The sequence below is a fragment of the Triturus cristatus genome, chromosome 1_1 (assembly GCF_964204655.1).
Source record: "Triturus cristatus chromosome 1_1, aTriCri1.1, whole genome shotgun sequence".
Lineage (NCBI taxonomy): Eukaryota > Metazoa > Chordata > Amphibia > Caudata > Salamandridae > Triturus > Triturus cristatus.
In genome coordinates this window covers 272,522,336-272,539,113 of record NC_140579.1, presented here as the reverse complement: position 1 = coordinate 272,539,113, position 16,778 = coordinate 272,522,336, and the positions used below count along the sequence as shown (strand labels likewise).

The 16,778-nt window shown below is 51.3% G+C and overlaps 1 pseudogene; it reads right to left on the bottom strand.

Annotated features, from left to right (window-relative positions):
- Positions 1–15,738, bottom strand: part of LOC146870124 (long-chain fatty acid transport protein 2-like) — a 782,555-nt pseudogene extending 766,817 nt beyond the window's left edge.
- Between the last annotated feature and the right edge of the window lie 1,040 nt (positions 15,739–16,778).

Here is a 16,778-nt window from a genome sequence, read left to right as displayed (position 1 = left end):
AGCTCATACAATGACTGTGTAAAAGTAGTTTTTTGTGCACCTCCTTGTGTGACTTCTGTTATCCAAGCACATGTGTGTTCTGTTCCAAACAAGTTATTTGCTGTTGTGTCCTGATGTTCATTTTTTCAGGGGGCATGGTGGGTGAACCAACTGGGGAGTGCATGGCTTACATATGTGCGGAGTATTCTAGATGTTACTCATGATGCATTTCCTGATATGCACTGTGACCGATTTTGTTTGGACTCATGTGTCAGATGTACACAGGTGACTGATTATTTCATGTCTCTTCACCTTGCACACAGCATCATCGGGGGACACCGAGGGAGACACCTGCACGGACCAGGAGGAGGGATCGAGCACCGGTGCCACCACTGCTGGGGAGTCGGCGGAATCAGGTGGCACGGAGGGCGAGGGGAATCAGGTGGAGGACCTGTCTAGTACCAACACCGACTACGACGCTGACGGGTCCGAGGCTGAGCTCCCTGAGGGGGCGGAGGCTGCTCCAACAGCTGGCAGCAGAACTACAACTGTCACCGCCCCCTCCATTCCCATCACCGCCCTCCCACTTACTCGGGTCCCTTCTGTCCGTGTAGGGCAACAACGTGTCTCCTTCGTGCCAGGCACCGCACCCCCTGCCCCTGTCTCCCCTGCTGCCCTCACAGCCGAGTCTGTGGACATTCAGCGGCAGTTGCAGGTTGGGCAGACATCGATCCTGACTGTCCTCCATGGCCACACCAGACTGCTGACACAGATGGTGTTGTACATGGAGGGCATGTCATCAGCGATGTCTGACCAACGGATGTTGCTGAGGTCCATGGACTCGTCACTGACGGCAGCAGTGAGTCTCCTGCAGCGCTTTGTCCCCCCCCTACCCCTGCACCATACACACTTCCCACTCCCATGCCTGTCCCAAGCACACACAGACATTCCCAGCCACCCACCCCACCAGACACAGGCAGCACCCCAACAGGGAAGGGCAAGCGCAGACCTCCTGTCACCCACACTCAGGGGGAAGAAGGCACACCCAATGGGTCTAGGGCACACAGGCAGACACGCAGACACAGTCCAAGTCTGCATGCCTCACTCCCCATTCCCTCCAATGTCACTCCCCTCAGCTCCCCTGCCCCACAGTCTGAGAAGGAGACATACTTGGCTGTGCTGGGCCTCAGCCCCACTGCTTCACCATCACGCAAACGGGCAAGGCACTCCACGGGTAGGGGAGTTGTGTCCCCCTCCTGTCCACCACCTCCCTCAGTAGCACTGCAACCCATCCCTCCGACCCCCCCCTCCTTGGGGCCTGTGGTTCCTTCGGGTGCAGGGGAGACGCTGGAAGAGCTTGCGGATGTGTGCAGCACCATGCTAACCTCCACCTTTGGCGCTGCCCCACCCCCTGTGGTGGAGTCGTCCGTCCCTGCACCCACAACACCTACCCTTCCCCCTCTTGTCCCTGCGGTGCCTGGTCCTTCCCCACATGATGCCCCCCCCAGTCGCTGAACCAGAGGTTTAGTATGTGCAGGCAAGCTCGGGAAGACGGGTGGACATGTGTCCCCCCCCCAGGACTTCGCATCTGAACTGGCCTATGGCCTTTGTTAATATTGTCCTTTTATACCTTTTAATTTAATGCTGAATAAAGCATTTTGTTTTTCCTTTGACCACGATTGGTTTTCAGGTATTTATGTTGGTGCTGATGCTCCATGAGTTGGGGTGGTGATCATGTGTTAGGTGTCTGGGAAATGTTGTAGTCTGCTGCTCATGGGGTGGACCCTGGTATCTGCGTGCCATCACAAGGTCTCTGAAAAGAATCTTTGGTCGTGTATGCTCTTTGTGTTTGGAGACATTGTCCCAAGGAGTGTTCCTTCCTCTGTGGCACCTGACATCTTCCCTGCAGGGAGTTGCACAATTGTTGTGCTGACCTGTGTCTACATTTCCTTTGTGGGTGACGGATCCCTTCAACTATGGCCATGCCTGCTCATCAATGTCTCCGGCTGCATCGTCTGTGCCATCCTTGGTAGTCACTGTACTTGTGTATAGAGTATGTTGCCATGCCTTCATGTAGAAATTGTCCCTTTTACGCACTATGCATGTGTGTACTCCCAGCATAGCACACATATGTTACTTGTTCTGCAGGTTATTTGGGCACCTGACTCACAATTTTGGGCATTGTATCTGTGGGAACTCCACCCTATTCCTTCCATGGGAGACAACAACTTGGTGGCTGTCCCAGCACCTGTACATTCCTATCAGTCCTGGAATGTGCGTGACAGTGTGTGTTCCCTTTGGCTCTCTTAGTTTAGTAGGCTTTAACATGACTATACAGTCTTGTGGCATGATCTCAGTGTGTGTATTGTGCTGCATCCGCCAGGGGTGGGTATGCATGTGACATTTGTCATCACACACACATGTGGTGTGTCATGCAGTGGGGAAGGACATCCATCCTCATGGGAGTGGGACACTGCTGTCAGTGATGTGTTGTTATGGCGCTCTCAACATAGTCGCACATTGTGGATGCGTTCATACACCCATGGAGTTGTGGTCATCTGAGGATGATGTACAAACCCCTAGTGATAGGCATCCACCCCTCATATGTCTGGGCACTGCTGGGAGTGATAGGCACCCACCCCTCATATGTCTGGGCACTGCTGGGAGTGATAAGCACCCACCCCTCACATATCTCTGTCCACTGCTGGGAGTGATATGCACCCACCCCTCATATGTCTCTGTCCACTGCAGGTATTCCTCTGCACCCACCCCCATGTCTCTGTCCACTGCTGGGAGAGATAGGCACACACCCCTCATATGTCTGGGCACTGCTGGGAGTGATAGGCACCCACCCCTCACATATCTCTGTCCACTGCTGGGAGTGATATGCACCCACCCCTCACATATCTCTGTCCACTGCTGGGAGTGATAGGCACCCACCCCTCATATGTCTGGGCACTGCTGGGAGTGATATGCACCCACCCCTCACATGTCTCTGTCCACTGATGTGAATCCTAGGCAGACACCCACCCACCCGCCTGCACCCTTGGTGCAGTACACTGCTCTCCTGGGCATACACACCCCCCAATATACTGGTTAGATGCTGCACCAGGCCCTATGACAACATTTGTGGCGTGTGTACGCCTTGTATCACTGATGTAGTGGTGCCCTAGGGGTACGCGTGATGCAGTCCGTACCCACGCTCTGAGAGCGTGGGTACGGTCCGTACCCCTACATCACCACAACTATGGTGGTACGGGCCATACCCACGCTCTGAGGGCGTGTGTACGGCCCGTACCACTATTGTTGGGGTGACGTAGGGGTACGGCCTGTACCCACACCCTCAGAGCGTGGGTACGGGCCGTACCACCATAGTTGTGGTGATGTAGGGGTACGGCCCGTACCCACGCTCTGAGGGCGTGGGTATGGGCCGTACCATCATTGTTGGGGTGACGTTGGGGTACGCGTGGTGCGACCCGTACCCACGCTCTGAGGGCGTGGATACGGGCCGTACCATCATTGTTGGGATGACGTAGGGGTACGGGCCGTACCCACGCTCTGAGGGCATGGGTACGGTCCGTACCACCATTGTAGTGGTGACGTAGGGGTACGCGTGGTACGGCTCGTACCCATGCCCTCAGAGCGTGGGTACGGTCCGTACCACGCATACCCCTACGTCACCCCAACAATGGTGGTACGGGCCGTACCCACGCCCCCAGAGCTTGGGTACGGGCCGTAACACCATTGTAGTGGTGACGTAGGGGTACGCGTGGTACAGCCTGTACCCATGCCCTCAGAGCGTGGGTACGGTCCGTACCACGTGTACCCCTACGTCACCACTACAATGGTGGTACGGACCGTACCCACGCTCTGGGGGTGTGGGTACTGGCCGTACCACCATTGTAGTGGTGACGGGTACGCATCCACATCCACTTCCGTTGTGGCAGTACGTGGAATTGGTGGACACGCCCCCCGAAGTGACCAGACCATGGAGGTAATTTATGTGCAGGATATATATGTTTTACATTAGGTGGGGGTTATGTTTCCTGCCCCTCGCCCCCCCCCCCTTTGCCCCTGGGTGTTGGTCTGACCTTCTGCGGCGTCTGCGTCGGTTTCTGTGCACCAGGTCGTAGGCTAGGAGGGCCGGGATGACACGTAGGATGGGGTCCATGGCTGTCCGTCGTGTACCGATGCTCCTTCTTCGCGTCGTCCTCAATTTCCCGGGAGTTTTTGGCTGCCGTAAAAAATGAGCGGTGCGGAGTGACGTGGGCACGGATCGTACTTGCTGGTCCGTAAAACGTTGCCTGACTCCGTCCGGACGTCACGTACGCGATGTCCCGGATCGGAATTGTGGGTATTTTTTTGCCGGTCGGTGTTTTGTACGACTCGTACGGAAATGGTATTTCCGTACATATCGTACTTGCGGGTTTGTAAGGTGGTTTTCCCGGGTACGAGTCGGACGGAGAATACGCTCCGTACGACCATTCGTACCCGGGTTTTAACGGATCGGAATCGGCACCCAAGTGCCGTCAGGGACAGTTGGGGGGTCCAAATCAGACCAGACCTCATCCCTAATTCCAAGCGGACGTTTCCTACTCCTCTGAAAGCTGGCTGCCATGACCATTAATAATTACTTGCTTTATATAGAACTATAACGACACAGTTTGTGCAGATTGTATGCTATCTGGACTCCAGATTTTACTATTACCCAGTGTGATGCTAGTGTTCACATCGATCAGGAAGAATGAATAGCTTATTTGACCACAGCAGGATTTGAATTTGGGACCAGTACTTCACAGCAGATGTCAGCAGCAGGGTTTGATTCGATGAGTTATCTTGTTAGTTCTTGTTGTATGGATCTGTTTTAGGGAAACATCATGACTGCCGTTTACTCTACATCCTGCCTTACCGCGTGCGCACTGCAGAGGCACCAATGTTGATTTAATTTTGAAAATGTCAGTCACCATTCCAATAAATTCCCATAAACCGGTTGAAATATCCATGTTACAAGCCCATGAAGGTTGACGCTTTAGTTCAGAAAAAGTCAGTTCGACTATGAAATTGTAGTTTTAGCCGGGCTTTTATCTTTTTGTCTTAAATAAAACACCATTATGATGTGAAATGAGATTTGGGAATTTAGTCGGACTATTCTCTTAGAATTTGGAAGCTATGTGACAGGCGGGTTGACGTCAAGGCCCTACACCCTGTTAATGATTTATAAGATTGCAGCTGTTAGCGCGAGAGGAGGGCGAAGGTTGGTACGTCCTGAACAAACAAAGTTTAAAAGGGCAGGTGTGGCGGAACAGCTCCAAATGCATTTCAAAGACAGTCTGGGGTAAAAATATAGAAGCCATCTACAGCAATCCTCCATGCCATGAAGGGACGATAACGCCGAATGCGGCATCCCTGGTCATTGTGTTTTTCACAGCCACAGTCTCTGCGGCCGGAACTGAAAGCAGGAGAGCGTGGGTGCTGTAGCACCCCCAAAACAGCCATTCTGGAGTTCAGAAGGTTAATGAGGAATAAAGACCTTGCCTTTGAATTTAGTTTTTATCGTGGCGTGGAAAGACAGAGTTCAGTTGTCAGGCTCTGCCTTGTTACAAATTGCTGCTTATTCTTTTAACATGTAGATTGTTTTTTTCACTAACTGAAAAATTAAAGCATTTTGTAAAGTGACCGACCTATCTTTTTGGAGTACAGGAAGCGTAAAAGGAAAGGTTTTTTAAAAAAATATACAACATTTTAATACCTAATTTGAATGGATTGTACAAATATTTCAAAATATATCAGCAGTTAGGAAAGCATAAATAAAGAAGAAAAAATTGTAATTCTGACGTGTGTTTGAAACAAAGATTTTAAAGCGATCAAAACAAATCCAGGCACTTTAGTTGGGTGACGTCCAAGGCGTATTTGCTGAAACCAAATTTTCACACATTATTGCTTGTGGTTTTATCAGTAATACTCCATGTCAGTGCGGGTCATTTAAATAGAAAATGTGCTGTCTGTAAATGACAGTGTACTAGCACACCACTAATATATTTGCTACATATTCTCCAAAATGTACCACCAGCTACATACCACACCCATGCCAATCTCGTGCTGAATGGGCGTGGCCTGTTTGCTATACTTATTCTTTGTGTGAAGCTTGATTTTTGACAATGCCTATGACTTCAATGATGTGCCATCGATGGCAGCACCCCACTCTGAAAATTGTTCCAGCGCCACTTCAGAGCTCTAACAGTTTTCGAAGAGAGACACTAAGAACACCATTGAGTTAGAAAGAAGATTTATAGGTTCACCGAAAGGTTTTTTCAGCATCTTATGAGCAGCCATTTAGCAATGGGTTTTATAAAGTACCAGACGCCACCCAAAGTTCACTTTTCAAATTGTTTTTGAGTGTTGCTGTGTATAATGATACCACCTCGAAGAGGTGGGGGTTATTTATTTGGTAAACATTGATTACTTCACTGAGATGTGCAATACACATTTCGTGGTTGCGGGTGATTATAGAGCTCTTTTAGTTGTAGCTTGTGCCGTGTGCTTTGCACATGTGCATTAGCCCTATAGGAATGTGCAGTCGTTGTTTCCCTTAGATGTTGCAGTCAGTGCTCTAGCAGTTCCCGCTAGAGCGCTCGTGTCATGGATGACGTGCGTACGCCACGACGGTGGCGTACGCGTATTCTATAAATAAAAGGGGCGTGCCCAGTTTGGGCGGTCGCGCACCAACTAACAGTCCGGTGTGGTCTCTGTGATTGCGCGCAGCTAGCGCTAGGCCCGCGCTGCGCCACCAGCTTAACAGTGGCGACGAGGCGGTCGAACCCGCCGTGTGCACCCTTCACAGCACCCCTGCTGAGCGCATCGCGGCAGACCCGCGATCGCGCGCCTATGGCCCTCGAGCTTGTCCTGCTCCGGCGATCGTCACGCTACGGGCCTGAACTACACGGTGAGCACGTGTACACCACCCATCTGACCACGCGCCTGGGCAGACGAAGATCCCTGCCCTCTGGCCTTGCCCTGAGCGTGTCCCTTCCATTGCTGTTGGCACAGCCCACATGCCACCCACTGCCTGTAGCCCTGGCTGTGCTGCTGAGAGGCCCTTTGCTGTGCACCAGCTACCCGGAGTCTCCCCCGCTGCAAGACCATGGCAGATGACAACGCGCCGCCTCCTGCCCACCCGTTCCACCCACCCACAGGTGTCCTGCCTCCGTTTAGTGAGTCGGCTGACCCGGCGACCGCCGCACCGCGCTGGCACACATGGATTGGGCGTCTAAACAACTATTTCATCGGCTCCCGGGAGACGGATGGCGCGGTGAAGCGGTCACTCCTTCTTCACTACGCAGGGGAGGAGGTTTACCTGTTGTTCAAGCATCTCCCGAACACTGGTAATGCAGACGACTATGATGCAGCTGTGACGGCCCTGAACACACATTTTGACCCCCAGACGAACCCGGATATCGAGATGTTCAAAATGCGCCAGGCCAAGCAAAAGGAGGGGGAGTCAGTTGACGCATTTCACGCACGGCTGAGGGTGCTGGCGGACACCCACCTGGTCGGCGACCGCGCAAAGGAGGAGATCAGGGCTCAGTTAATCTACGGCATCCGCAGTAAGAAGTTGCGGACCCTCATCCTCCGCCAACCGAACATTCCCATGGCCGACATCCTAGTGCTAGCCCGTTCCCACGACCTGTCCGACGCACGGGCAGAAGAGATGGAACAAGCACTTACGCAAGGCCCAGGGCCAAGCGTGACCGTCAAAACGGAGCGCGCAGACGCAGTGCGGACAAACGAGAAGAAACGCAGACCAGCAGCCAGGCAGTCAACCCCGACGCAGTGCGACTACTGCGGGTATGAAGAACACCAAGGGAAAACCTGCCCAGCAAAAGGGAAGACGTGCACGAACTGTGGTACGCTGAACCACTTCTCCTCCGTCTGCAGGAAGCGCGCCACCAGGAAGGATGCTCGAGGGAAGAGGCCCACAAGAGGCATGGTGAGGCAACTGTCCTACCTGTCCCTCTCCTCCAAGGCCGACGCAGGGCAGCGGCACGCACAAGCCCTACAGGAAGACAACTCGGAGTCCGATGACGACGAAGAAACGTACGTGGTCTCGTTCACCAGGGCGCTAAAAAGCACGAGACGTCCCCAGCCTCGGTGTGACATCATGGTCGCTGGATCAAAGGTGAACGCCGTGATCGACACAGGGGCGTCTGTCACCGTCATGGGAGTGCAGCAATACAACCGCCTTCGGCCCAAGCCAGAGCTCAGAACCTCGAAGGCCCGGATCTATGCCTACGGCAGCGACGTCCCTTTGCCCCTCCTGGGGAAGATGACAGTGCCGGTGGGGACGGAGGATGCGGAGATCACCATTGAAGTGCACATCATCAACCAAGAGAAAGACACCCTCCTGAGCGGGCATGCCGCTGAGGACCTGGGGCTCCTGGTGTTCCTCCGGAAAGTTCAGGACACGCAAACGGCCGACCTTCTGGATCAGTTCCCCGAACTGTTCGCTGGCCTGGGGAAAATCAAACGTCCACCGGTCAAACTCCACATCGACCGCTCTGTCACACCCACGGCCCTGAAGCACAGGCGGATCCCGTTCTGTCTACGACCTCTGGTAGAGGAAGAACTTCGTAAACTTGAGGAACAAGGGGTCATAGAGACAGTCACCGGACCCACCCCGTGGGTGTCCCCGATGGTAATCGCGGAAAAACCTCGCCAACCAGGCAAGATCCGGGTGTGCATCGACATGAGGCTCCCCAACAAAGCCATCAAACGGGAGAGGCACATCACACCCACCATGGATGACATCATCGCAGACCTGAATGGCGCGCGGTGGTTCTCCAAACTGGACCTCAACGCAGGGTATCACCAGTTAACATTAGCCAAGGAGAGCAGGTATATTACCACTTTCAGCACGCACCTAGGGCTGAGACGATACCGGCGACTCAACTTCGGAATATCTTCGGCAGCGGAAATATTCCAGAACACTATCAGAGACATTCTACAAGGCCTGCCTGGGGTCATGAATGTGAGCGACGATATCCTGATTCACTCTACGACCGTAGACGAACACTACCGGCGGGTCAGAGCCACACTGACACGCCTCAGAGAATACGGAGTCACTCTCCACAAAGACAAATGCCAGCTATTCCAGCAGCGGATAGAGTTTTTCGGATACACGTTCACAAACGACGGCATTCCAGTGGACAAGTCACAAGCCATCAAGGACGCTCCTGCGCCCACGTCTGCCGCGGAGGTGCGCAGTTTCCTGGGGATGGCCACATACTGTGGAAGGTTCATTCCGAACCTAGCCACGATTGCAGAGCCGCTCCGACAGCTCACGAAAAAGGACGCCCCGTGGCAATGGGGACCCCAAGAAGACTCGGCGTTCCAGTCTGTCAAAACGGCGCTCCTCGACCAGGCCACGTTGGTGTACTTCGACCCGGAAAAGAAGACAGAGCTGATAGTTGATGCCAGCCCAGTAGGACTTGGTGCAGTCCTCACCCAAGAGCAAGAACCAGGCCGGTGGGCCACACTAGCTTACGCAAGCAAGGCCCTCACAGCGACCGAACGGAGATATTCCCAGATTGAGCGAGAGGCACTGGCTATACGATGGGGCTGTCGACACTTCCACCTGTATGTCTGTGGACACCCGTTCACGGTCGTGACGGACCATCAACCACTGGTACCCCTGTTCAGAGGAACAGCTCTGCACCCCCCGCCACGGATAGAACGATGGGCCATCGGGCTGCAACAGTACCACATGGACGTAACGTACCGGCCTGGAGCCAAGAACCCCGCCGATTTCCTGTCCAGGCACCAGGCCCTTGCGAGCACATCCCGGAAGGGACAACCGAGGAAGATGACGCTGAAGCGCACCTCGATTTCGTCGCGGCCCTAACGTGCCCACAAGTGCTGACAATACAAGAGATACTGCAGGCGGCGGGACAGGACCCCGTGATGGCCAGAACCAAAGAAGCCCTCCTGCAAGGTTCGTGGGCTAATTTCCTACAGTCCGCCAACACGTGGACACCGGAAGAAAGAGCAGATCTGCAGCAGATCTGGAGAGTACGCAACGAGCTTAGCATCACCAGAGACGGGATAGTCCTACGGGGGACCAGGATTGTCGTGCCAACAACCTTGCGACGTCAAGCCACCCTTCTGGCCCACAATGGACACCAAGGGACCGAGAAGATGAAAGCCAGGATGAGGGAGAAGGTGTGGTTCCCAGGACTAGATGCCCTGGTGGGCGAGGTCGTAAAGAGCTGTCCAGCGTGTCAAATGACCAGCGGACCGGAGCGTCCGGCCCCCATCACAACCGAAGAACCCGGAAGACACCCCTGGGATAAAGTCAGCGTTGACTTTGGGACCCTCCCTGATGGCAGAGTCACGCTGGTAGTGATGGACAATTTCTCCAAATATCCACTGGTAGAGGCGCTGCCGTCCACCGCGTTCACATTCGTAGGGCCAGCGCTGGAGAAGATATTTCACATGTTCGGACGCCCGTCGGAAATAAAAAGTGACAATGGGCCGCCGTTCCAAGGCCACGAGTTTAAGGAGTTCCTCGCCACCCAAGAGATACGGCACCGGTGGATCACCCCACAGTGGCCTCAAGCCAATGGCGAGGTCGAACGCTTTATGAGGACACTGAACAAAACCCTCCGAATTGCCAGCACCGAACAGCTGGACCCCGAGCGAGAGATTCAGCGCTTCCTTGGAGAGTACTGAAGTACACCCCACTGCTCCACCAAACAAACTCCCTGGGCCCTCATGCTGAAGGGGACCCGCCGGGATAGTCTACCCACGGCTCCCGGATGGGCTCCTCCACCGTTTGATGCAGACCAAGCGCTACAACGGCGAGCGCACCGAAATCAGCAGGTGAGCCGGGCAAGAGGGTGTCGGGAGCGCGCCCTCGAGCCGGGGGACAATGTCCTCATCAAAGACCGACGACCGGGGAGCAAATTCAAGCCACGATATGAACCGGGAAGCTGGATAGTAGAACGACGCCAGGGGACAATGGTCACAGTTCGCCGGGGCAATGAGTCAGCCACCCGAAACATCTCGTGGTTCAAACGCATTCCCACAGCCACAAGACACCGGCCAGAGTCGGAAGACGAGGAGGATGTCCGGGGCCCCGTGAGAGAGCAGTCACTGCCGCCCGACCAGCCTGAAGAGACGGTAGCCCGGGGCGGGCCCAGCTCCGAAGCCGAGGAAACGGCGCGTGATGACCAGGCGGTCACCAACACCCGAGCGACGGCCAGGTATGAACTGCGACGAAACCCCCCGCCAAGCAGCCGCCTCAAAGACTTTGCCTGTCAAGTAAGTGACTGAAAAGGGGACTTCTGATCCATGGTTCAGTTGGCCAAAGTTGGATAGGGATGTTGCAGTCAGCGCTCTAGCAGTTCCCGCTAGAGCGCTCGTGTCATGGATGACGTGCGTACGCCACGACGGTGGCGTACGCGTATTCTATAAATAAAAGGGGCGTGCCCAGTTTGGGCGGTCGCGCACCAACTAACAGTCCGGTGTGGTCTCTGTGATTGCGCGCAGCTAGCGCTAGGCCCGCGCTGCGCCACCAGCTTAACATTAATCACACCCTTCGTTTATTTACCCATGTGCCATCTGGATATTTCATTTCATTTCCGAACACTTAAGTTTCCTCAAGAAGGGTTTCCAGATAGCTCTTTGTCTCAACATCATGTTCCGGTCTACGGGTCTCATTTTACAATCATGGCATTCTGGAGTATGAAGTAATAGGCTTGCACTCGGGACCAACTCACCCGCAGATGCAAAATATGCACTGGCCCCGCTGCACGAAAGCAGAGCAGAAGAGATATCGAATGGATGTTATAACTACTCATAACATAGGGACCGCCCTTTACTGTAGTGGTTCTTAAACTCTGGATCGCTGAGATTAGGGGGGTCTGCGACTGTTTAGAAAATTAATAATAATAGCAGAAAAAAAGTATTAATATATAAAAAATAAAAATTGAGCAGCACAAATATAACAAACAGAATCTAGTGTAGACGATTAGTGGCCTCAAGTGAAGCACTGGTATTCAAGCCCAAAATGGACAAAGGGGTATGCTGGAGTCTAGCCCATTACATCATCTTTTAGAAGTGAGCAGCTCCTACCTTCCCATTAAAATCAACATTTAGATTTTTGCTTGTTGTGCTTGTTAGGTCTCGTGAGCCAAAGGCTCGAAGAGACATTTTATATGTGGGCTTTTCAAAGTGCTGCCGTGGCCTAAAGCTACAGTGAGTGCACGCGCGCAGCGCCATGTGTCTTTCCTCCATAGCGATCGTAATCACGATCACTTTCACTTTCGCGGGCTCCTCTGTTGCTGGCATTCCCCCCTCCCTTCTCGCCCAGCCCTTCTTGTTTTCTTTACTGAGGCTCCAGCTGCAGCGCTTCATGTTTGGCGTAAATCACCTTATCTTCCCGTTCCATCCCCCACCACCTCCCGTATGTCGCTGCTGATCCAACAGCCCCGTAAATCTTTTTTTTTTTAAAAATCCTTTTTATTTAAACTGCCTTTGTTCGTGTTTATTTTCTGCTTGGAAGTTTCAGAACAAGCTGCACTTAGCAAAGGTCATATTTTCGTAATATGATGTCTTGCTTCAGTCACCTTCCAAAACCTACGTAAGTTCATAAAAAGACCAGCAAGGTAAATTGCTTCGGAACAAATAATAAGTGTAAATAACAGTACATTGAAAGGGCATCCACCAGCTTTGGAAATACATTTGCTATTGTGTTCACAGACAGTTTGCAAAGCTTGGACGCCACCTTCAGGCTCATTAATGAAATACTGTTAAACAACAGCAGTTATCTTATTGTTTGTTACGTGACACATTGAAATGTAAACTCTGTCTTTCATTACATTGCATTTAATGATATTTTCCTCCTGCATAATCAAACTAAGAGTGTTTTGGGAATAGGCAAGAATTACAAGTAATCACAGCGCTTAAAAAGTTGGGGAGGAGACATGGCCTAAAGGCTTGCGCTGCCGACTTTGGGGAACTGCGGAATGAATTAGGGCCAAGTCCCAGCCTCTGCTTAAAATTTCTAGGCAAATCGCTTAGTTCCACTATGCCTAAACAAAAAGATATTTAATACAATCTGTAGCTCATGTACATCGCTCTAATGCCTTTGGGCCGACTTAGCCTTGTATAAAAACTGCAAAAAAGGTGAAAGTGGCATTTGTGTGATTTATCTAAAAGGGAACTTTCCCTTGTGTGTTGTCTCAAGAGCAGGGGAAGATTATAGAATAAAGTGGGCTCCGAACTCCATTTTACCCGTCTGAGCTAGTATAGGGCATGAAGCAAAATCATCTGTTTAGGACTTTTCAAGAAACCATTAACTTCTTAGTAAGGCTGCCATACGTTAAATGGGATAGAACATTGATTTCTCAGAATTGCAGCTATGCCTTAAATTACACAGTGAAATATTTCTCAGTGGGGGGCTTGCAGTGCAGCCCAGTGAATGGATACACTAAATCGGGGAAGCCGCACTTTAAATCAGACAGAAGTAGCTCATCTCAGCAGGACTGCTAGTGGCCTAATGGGCAGTAGTTCCACTTCTTAGTTGGGCAGTCATATTTTACTTGGGATAATGGGGCAATATTGTTGTGTTTTAAGTGTGTCTGTAAGAGCACTTGTCATCGAGTATTTAATGGGCTGAATCTGCTCTTCTCAATAGGATCGCTGTACTTTCAGTGGGACAGTTGCAGTTCTGCTCAGCAGGGAATGTCATTTTATAAAGCAACAGTTTTAAAAAGACTAAGTATTGTTACTGTTGTTTTAGTGGGGCAATACTATGAGTTCTGCTATAGTTTGAATGGAACATTAAGGGTACATTATCAGAATTTAGTCTGCCTCTAATCCACCCCACTACCTCAATCCAATCCAACCCACTTCACACCACTCTACGATACTGCACTCTACAACACTCTCTGCCAATGAACTCTGCTCTCCTTTACTAAACTCTATGACACTCTATTCCCCCCACTCCAACAAATTATGTCTATGACACTCTACGTCTCCCACTCCACTCTAGGACACTGGCAACTGTCACATAGCAACAATCCACATAAATACACTTCACATCATGCCACATAATTTCAATCAGCATAATTTCACTGAACATCAAATAGTTCCAAGCAACACAATTCTACTCTACAAATTTCCATTCCACATCACATAATTCAGCAACAGACCACATATGCAACTCAACAACACATTTAGCCAACACACCACATACATCCAATCAACACCTCAAAATAGCACACCATACCACAAAATTCAACATAACGCCACATAATTAAACTCCACAACATACCTCCACACAACACAAAATACCATTCCACATATTTACACTCAATGAAACACAATCCAACTCCACATAATTCAAGTTCACTCAAAACCACATGATTACTATCCACATAATTCCACTGCACACATGCCACATAATTCTACTACACACATCCACTCCACTCTACACTACACAATTCCACAGCACACAATTCCACAACAAACAATAACACTCTCTCATATGGTTGACTTCAGCTCATCAAGCAGAGTTTATTTACAGTGCCTTTTCAAGGTTTCCGTTCTTCAAACCCACGCTCTCCTCCTCTTCTCAGGGTGTCTTCTGCATACACATGTGCTCCCTCTGTATGAGTCTGTAGCCTTCTATCCCCTTCTTTCTTTCTTTCTCACACACTTTCTGCTCCTCTGGCTGGAGTTCATTCACCACTTTCTGCACAAGCTACCTATTACGCTCTATCTTCCTTTCTATCTAGTCTGTGCAGCTCTCACCCCCATCTTTTCACCATGCCACATAATTCCACTACACAAATACACTCCACACCACACAATTTCACAACTAACAATTCAAATACAACCCACATAATTCTACTCCACACGACACACCCACAATACTCCAAACCAAAATACATACTTAAAAACATTTTCATTTACAACGCTAATAGCTCTAACTCACAAAATACGAGACCTATTGCATTGCAAATGCTTGTTTTTTGTTTGTGAATGGATATAAATATTTCTTCAATGACGTTATTTGCCGATGTATGATTGTTTCTGTATTATTTTAGTAATTGCTTCAGTGGGGACCCAAGCTTTTAGCAATGATTCATTGGAAGTCAAATAGTGAAGAACCGCTTCTCGACTGCATGACGAAGTGTGAAATTGCCCACACTTGTGAGGTCCGACTCCTCTAAATCCTGGTGACGTTTATCAGTGACTGACATTCACGAGGAACCACTCACCTGTAGATGCGATGAGCACGCTGGCCCCGCTGCAGGTAAAGCAGTGCAGAAGGGATTTCGAGCGGATGTTGTAATTGAGACAAGCCATGGAGCAGCCGATCTTAGACAGCGCCAGCCAAATCCAAAGGTAAGCGGGGCAGTTCTCCATGAAGACGGCGGCGCAGCCTCCAGGGCGCAGTCTGCTGTGCTCCAGCAGAGCCCGGGCTGCCCGGTTGCTGAGCCTGTCCATCTGAGCGTACATGTACACCTCATCGCCAAACACCAGAAATGGCTTGTCCGGGATCCGCTGCACGTGCTCCGTGAAGGTCTCCATAAATGTGTGGTTTGGATTGCGTTTGACTTTGCTCTGGAACTTTATGTGGGAACCAGCGGAGCACAGGATGAAGGAGACATCTTGCCACCAGTAAGGGAAAAAGTGACTGAGGAGCAGAAGCAGGAAGAGCACCCCAGCCGCAGCGGTGTAAAGAGCAAGCATCATTCTGTCAAAAGTAGCGCGAGAGCCCCGTTTGGCCTCACCATTGAGCAGAGTGCAAGGGGAGAGACAGGATTTATATGGTCTGGTACTTACCCATGTCCCTTACTCTAAAACGACCGACCCTGTGATTATGGATAACATTTCCCTCACCCTCAATGTAACACTTGTGAGACCACACAGATAATTTTACTTTTTGGATAACAAATTTAATAACATTATATACAGAAACTTTATGCAGAAAGTACAGATACATTTACAGATACATTTTGACAGTCAGATATTCCACGGCTAACCTTAACACAGTCTAATACACAAGACACTCCTGCCGTAAATCTATCAATACATGTTATTTACTTTCTGCGTGTCCCCTCTAGAGCCTACGGCAAAGTCAATGACTGGCAGTTCCCCCGGTCCCCATGTACTAGTAAGGTTGCGCAGGGGGTTACAGCTTATCGGATGGATACTTTCCCCCGGGCCCCCCTACACCCTGTGCCTTACATTCCATTACGTGGGGGCTGCAGACTTCTGCATAGTGACGCCTTAATGCGCATGTGCGTGCGGGGGTGGCCCCAGGCCCACTGGGAAAGATGACTCCCCCGGCCCCCGCACCCTGACAGCCTACCTACCGGCTGTCACTACCCCCTGGAGTTATATGGTGCTGACCGTTGAGGACCGAAGACTACGCTTACCCATCATGACCTAATCGCCACAGGCCAGAGTAGTTGCCCGACTACCTGGACTCCCCCTCATCCTCTAGGAAGGTCATGCACTGTGCCTTACGCTCTCCACCCAAGCTAGGATGTCCTCTAGGAAAGCCTGATTCCCCTTATGTGAGAGGTGCACCCCGTCCTGAAGAAAAAATTGCTCCCCCTTGATGTATCTGTGACCTATGGACCCTAGTCTAGGGGGCCGAAATAGCTTATCAAATTTGTTGTTGATCCGCTTTACCGCGTAATTCAACGCCTTCACTGACTCAACCCCCTCCAGTGCGACCTGGGGATCATGTGTGACCATGCTATTATCGACTGGGGACAGTGCCTTGC